Raw genomic sequence first — 6896 nt, 5'->3', positions numbered from 1 at the left:
ACTTCTGACAATCTTTATTCCTTTTCCATGTATTTCTTTACCTTTAAATGCATAGCAAGAAAGTCCTGCTTCTGAACGGAAAACGAGAAATATTTTGTGTCTCCATTGAATATGCGTATAGTATCCGTTTTTTGTGCATCTATGTACAGACAGGTAAGCGCATAAAATATTCACCAACTTGACATTCGCCTGCCAGTTATTCGCATTACCCGAAGGACAATTGGGTGCTCATCCTATCGTTCGATCGCGTTGCCCTCCCGGGGAATTATTTCTCCATCGCCTTTACAGTCTCGACTGTAATCCTGTGCGGTCGACGTGAAACAGAATAAAGTATTTGTCGCTCTGTCGCGGTATTCCCACAGAAACTTATTAGCGTACAATCGTGATGTCGAGGCGAGAATTGTACGCGCCGAGCGTACAATTCATACAGTAGATACGTGGCAACGAAACGTACACCATTGCATTGAACCATCGTAGTTGCGCTTATAAGTGTACATGCGGTGACACAACTCGGGGATAACTGGGATACTTATACAAATTGAGACGTGAAAGAAATACATATGTCCCTTGACGCGAGTACGGCGAGACTCGTCTTCCCATCTTGCCACTCTTCTTAGTCTTTCCGCTTTTCGTTTCCATATCCTTCGCAATTTTCTTTTCCCTCGTACGTTCCGGGAGAACGTATTTCCGTAACGTGTGTGCGCGAATAAACAAAACGGCAGTAATCTCCGCACGCAACCCGACCAACGCCCTTCTCTTTATCGTGGAAGCACCGTTTACCCGTTTCAATATCAGCTTGCTAAACGAGATCTCAAAGGAGGCACCCATCTAGGAGGTATCCACGAATTTCCCCGAGCGCTCCGCGAGATTCCATTACGAGATGGTACACGGCAGGAGCCGCGTTTACGCTCCACTGGCACGCAGATGCGTCAATCAGACCAGCAGGGAATTCGGCTGGTTGGTATTGAGTCGCGATAATCGAAAATGTTCATGTACCCTTCGGGTAAAACGATTGTCAATCAGATTGATCGATAGATAAGGACCATTCGTATATCCGCGACTCCTCCACGAATCTTCTGAAATTCGATTTTACGCGCGGGGTACAGCTTTGCTGGACGTGGTCATCACGTTAAAACTGTCCGGCGTTGACAATTAGTTTATGAATGTAGGTGACAGATAAAAACGCGGATGATTGATTGAAATAGATTATGGATATCGCTTCGAATGCAATGCATAGATATTTCTGTATTAATTTTTCTTGATCTCATTTTTTTAATATATAAAATATTACAAAGCTTGAAATTAGTATGCCTATCTTTAACGTTTAATCAAATTTTGTATTGTATTTGAAAGACCATTATAAGTTACTTTAAGCAATTATATGTCAAAATTTAAAAACTGCTCTACTGAAAAATTGTTAACTTTGAAATGTACTTTTTAAACTTTAAAAAATAACACGTGTTACTTTAAAATTTAAATTATTATTTTTTATCAACGCAGCAAATTGTATTATATGTAGATTATTGAATCACATTCCTTTGACATTCCTAAAATGATTTTAATTAATTTCTGTTTGTGATACCGTTATCAAGTCGAATTGATAACTATACAAACAGAAGAAATTTCGTGTTTCACGAAAACTCTGAAACGTGTATTCTTCCATCTGTTTCACACGAAATCCGTATAATCGAGGATGACGACGACATAGCTCAACAAGATAACGGATACATTAGAATGACCATCCATTGCATTAGTTGCCATTGATAAACTGGTTCTGAACGTGACATCATATGTGTTGGCACCATGGCGAAACCCGGCATTGTTTAGACCGTGTGATAAAGTTCTGCAATTCCCGCCGGCAGTTATAATGGTGATTGCTTCGAACGACGAGCGTCAGAATAACACGATGTAGCACGTGAAATTTCGGACTAGTTCCGTGTCGCTAAAAGAATATATGCATACAAATTCACGTTCGTACAATGACATATTTTAAAAGATATTAATAAGAATATACTATCAAAGATTAAAAACTTTGTGAAAAATATCAATTTCACATTCGAAGTTTTACAATACTCCAAATAAAAATTAATTGTAAAACCAGTATTATATAATATTTTAATATACATATAGCTTTCGCTTTGTTCAATTATAACAATTGAAACGCATTGAGAGAGAGAACATCAAATTTATTCAGAAATTATTACAGTCTCAAATTATAATCACGCGAATAGCAGATACATAAAATAGTACTGCGAAAGTATGCTATTTTATTTTTAATATATCTATTATAATATAAAGATAAGGTACATATTTGTGCATCTTATTTTTGGAAGATGAATGTTTTGTATAGAGAAGTATAAAATTTTGAATTTACGCAGGATGAGAATATTTTCACTTAACGATGAAATTAATTAATTAACATTTTCACTTAATGATTAAGTAACACGGTCGATGCTAAAACGGCATTAATTGCAAGATATTTAAGTAATTTAAGAAAATCTTTAATAAAATTATGCATGATTAACTTATGACAATAAATTTTACACAATCTGCTCGCAGATTGCAGGTGTTGAATGGTGCATTGTGTTCAAGAGAACGATAGGCTATTCGAAAAATTGCATTACGCAACATACATAAAATCCTTTGACACTTCAATATAAAATTGTAAACAAACGAATTATCTCTCTATACATTTAAGCCAATGAGTGATTCTCCAGAACGAGGAAAATTATTTATTTTTTTGACGGTGAGCATATTTATTGCACACTTATTTTTCTTTCCCCTATGCGAATGTAATGAACTTGATCTTCTTGATCTCATGTAATTAACAAGACAGTAATTAGCAGAGACTCGGATAAAGTTCCTGCGAACAAAAACTCTACGCCCCAGCGAGACTATTAGAAATCGTTGCAGTGCGCAGTTTAATCTGAAATACACAATGAAATAGACAAAAATACACACCGCTAACATAGAACCTTTAGCATTTCTTAGACATGAATTAGCAAAAATAAATTATTCATTTTTGTTATGTTTTTATTGACAAAAATAAATCCAAATAAAAAATAAATCTTAACAATCATAAACTTTTTACGACAATTTATTCTTAATTTCATTACAAGCTATAATACTCTCCCGATTCAAAAATATACTTTGTAATTATATGTTTTTAATTGTTTTCTTTCTTAATTATTTTATACTTAGTAAATCTTTATATTGTTTTAAGACAAAAAGTTAATTACAGGAATATATTTTGCATAAATACTGATCCTTTAAATTAAATTAATATATGAACTATCAATTTTAAAGGGAAATAAAAGAAAGAAATAAAAAAGAGATATGCATTTTTCATATATGTATATTTTAAAAAATGTTTAGATCATTTACTCGTTAATCCGTATCATATTAATCATTTTTAAAATTTTTGTCGTACGTACATTGACATAAATATCTATATTATATATTTCTTAAACCACAAATATAAGATCCATCCGTATTTCAACTTTGTTAATAAACGATCTTATTCGTGCATTGAAACACACTTACTGCAGTCTTTTCCACGTCTTTCTATTGCAGCCAGTGGTCGCGCGATCGTTATTCTCAAATCTGCTTGCAGCGTTTCTCGCGTAATTAGCAGTACCACGTGCGAGCAAAACTTAGCTCATAAATTTCGCAGAATGGAAATGGCGTCACGTCCGATCTCTCGCGCGATCTTTTCATCTTTCTCTCTTCTCCCGGTGCATTAAACGTTATTCTCCTTTCCAGAACGTCTCTTTCGCGTTCTGCGGCCACGGAGAAATCAAAAGACGCTACTCACGCTGATCACGTACTGAGCGCTGAGGCCAATCTGTTCTCCTCTGCCGTCACGTTTGACAGTTTATGTCATTCGCGTTGCGCCCTATGTACGCGCGATCTACCTTTCCAACTTGGGTAAGATGTCAATCATGTTTTAGCCCAGAGGTTTCGTCACCGGAATTCGAATTTTCGGGCGTTTTATGGCTGTATCCGCCGTCGAATCACGGCGTTTCGTTTGAATTATGAGATTCCCACAAAACGAGCCTATTACTGTTATCTGGGTCACAGAATTGCACTTATTTTACGAGTTTTTTGTTGTCAATAAATGCTTTTATGTCTTGTGCTTTTATTACTCGCTCTGAGCTTTCAGAAGTTATATACGAAACATTCCACATTTTAGATAGCATATTTTCTTATTAAAAGTGCTTTATTTATTTAGATAGCTAATGTTTTATAATTTTTTTAAATTAAATCTCAGTGCAGTAGAATTATTTCATTATTAATCTCTCATAATCGAAGAGTTATATTATATTAATCCCGTAATGTCTTTATTACTTATTGTGAAAAATGATCGTCCAATCAAAAATATTTTTTAATATTATTTAATTTTATTTTAAAAATGTTTTGATTATAACGTTATTTCTTTAATTATTATAGTTGTCAAGTCAAAATCGTTCGTATATATATATATATATATATATATATATATATTAAGAAGTATTACTCGATATTTCTTGTTAAAATGATATTAATGAAAAGATTTGACAGAATAATCAGCGAAGGTTACAAGCACCTTAGATATTATGTTATTAAACTTCTCATAAATGATGGCTAAGTATGATAAATATTAAGCTTCATGTTTCCTCATTTCATGTTTCCTCCTTCATTTCTCTCACTAAATTCATTCGTGCATATTATCGAAATATTTGCGTTATCGGTTTTTCGAACAGAGAGATATCGTTCTGTCTCTTCCATGAGCGAGAGCAAAAGTGGCGGGCGTGCGATCGGTCTGTGTTTCAGGTTTAGAGGCCGGCTTCAAAAATGACTCGCGTACCTGTTAGAGGGTTTTCGAGCGGACGACAAACACGCGGCTACACTCGGCCGCCGTGATTTTCAAACTGTTAACAGCCGGTCGTCGAATAGCTTCGATACGAACGCCAACAGATTAATGCTAATTTACTTGATATTTACGCTTCTCCTCGACACTGTGACTGGGCAACATATTTCCATTGTTTTACTACAGTATGTCAATATTGAATAGTGCACGACGATAGACTATCGGGATATTTACTATGGCGTTGCCTACGCGAATACTTCAAAACGTGAGCATGCCATATGTATGAAACTGATAGATTGTTCGATTATTAAATACAAAATTTGAAACTCTAGATTTGAACAAATATAAAAAAATGTTGCTCTTGAGCTCGAAATATACTAGTCCTAAAACGAATTAGTTCAAATTTATCGTACGATTTTGTATTTATTAACAAACATTTTTTGTATTTCTAACTCCTGCCTTGGGGGTTACACTAACAAGTAGCATTTTAATATTCAAATAAATCTATTTATCAATTTGTGTAAATATGATACCAAATCTATACTGTAACAATATTTATTAAGCAAATTTAAACTGCGATATATGATTCGAAGAGGCATAACATGATTCTCGAGAAATTCCTAAATTTTCAGCCCTAAGGAAATCAAGCGCCACCAGAGGCACAACAAGATATTATAACGAAGGTGTGTCAACATTCGGATCGGAATTCGGTGCATAATTCAATAAAAGGAAATAGTGAATAAGACTGAAAAAGAGAAAAAGAAAGATGGGATATAACATGTAGAGAGAAAGGAACATGATGTTAAATTTATGTACGAAAAATAAAATGAAATATAGATATAAGAATCTCCAGAGAATGGAGTTGATTCGTATTCTTTGTATAAACAAAAAAATATTTTTTTTTTCAAATAACATTGAAAAATTACGGTATAGATGGATGGCAAGAATCGTACAATAACTTTGACAAATAATATATTAAATAAAAGAATAAAATTAGATATTAAAGATTAAAATTTAATATTTATTAAATAAAAGAATACAATTAATAAATAAATAATAATAATCAAATATATCAGATAGATATATCAATGAAGATAATAGAACATATATTTCATTTTTTTTTTTAATTAAGAGAAAAATTTAACTTGAATGCGAAGATGCAGAAAGAGAAAGAGAAAGGGAAAAAGACAGAGAAAAAGAAAGAAATTGCTCTTTGGTGAAATCAAATCATTATTATACATAATTGTATTACGTAAACATTTGTTCTAATAATAAACAAGATAATAATGCATGCAATATATGTATATATTCTCTGCATGCCAAAATTATTCAAAATTTCATGAGTTGTGTTGTTAATTGCAATTAATTAGATCTTCTTTATTTTTAATAATGAGTTTTAACAATTTATTTTGATAAAGATATTATTATTGCTTATATTTTTAATATAAAGTATTTTTTAATTATTTGCTTGATATAATATTTGCATGGTGATTATATTATATATTGAAACGTATATTCTACTTTTATTAATACATGTATCTAAAACTTGTAAAAAACTTTTAACAGCATTTTTATGGACTGCATACATTTTAACATTTTTTCAATTTTCACATGATCGAATATATTTTTATAAACACACTTATACACACAATTTTATAGATTAATATTCGTCGTAAATTTATATTGTGTATATGCTATGTTAGCTATGTTACGTATATACATATGCGTATTTTAACATAGGTTGATTTTTAAAAACAAGTATGTTCAAACATTTTGTATGAACAGACAATTTCTTAATGTGGCATCCTATTTAATCTATCTATTTTTATTCCACACTTTTGATAGACACAATGATTGATTAAAATCATCCGATTAAATTTTAATATACAATACAAGCAAGTAAATATCGCGTATAATCAAAATGATTGAAAATTTCTCGTCTCTAGAAATTGGAACGTAAGGGATGAAGATGGGGTCTATAGTTTGTTTTCTCAAGAATTTAAACAATTTGGAGCATTCGGAATCGCTGACCCAGGTTCGTACAATC

General features: G+C 32.3%; 1 long non-coding RNA gene across 1 annotated transcript; it reads left to right on the top strand.

The window, feature by feature from the left end:
• Positions 1–4523: 4523 nt before the first annotated feature.
• LOC105152122 (uncharacterized) lies at positions 4524–6035 on the top strand. Its single transcript, XR_846905.2, has 2 exons — positions 4524–5114; positions 5482–6035. It is a non-coding gene; the product is annotated as an uncharacterized LOC105152122 (long non-coding RNA).
• The last annotated feature ends 861 nt before the right edge of the window (positions 6036–6896 follow it).

Source organism: Acromyrmex echinatior, chromosome 10, assembly GCF_024713525.1.
Source record: "Acromyrmex echinatior isolate Ae372 chromosome 10, ASM2471352v2, whole genome shotgun sequence".
Lineage (NCBI taxonomy): Eukaryota > Metazoa > Arthropoda > Insecta > Hymenoptera > Formicidae > Acromyrmex > Acromyrmex echinatior.
The sequence above is the reverse complement of the archived record's forward strand: the minus strand, read 5'-3'. Positions and strand labels throughout refer to the sequence as shown.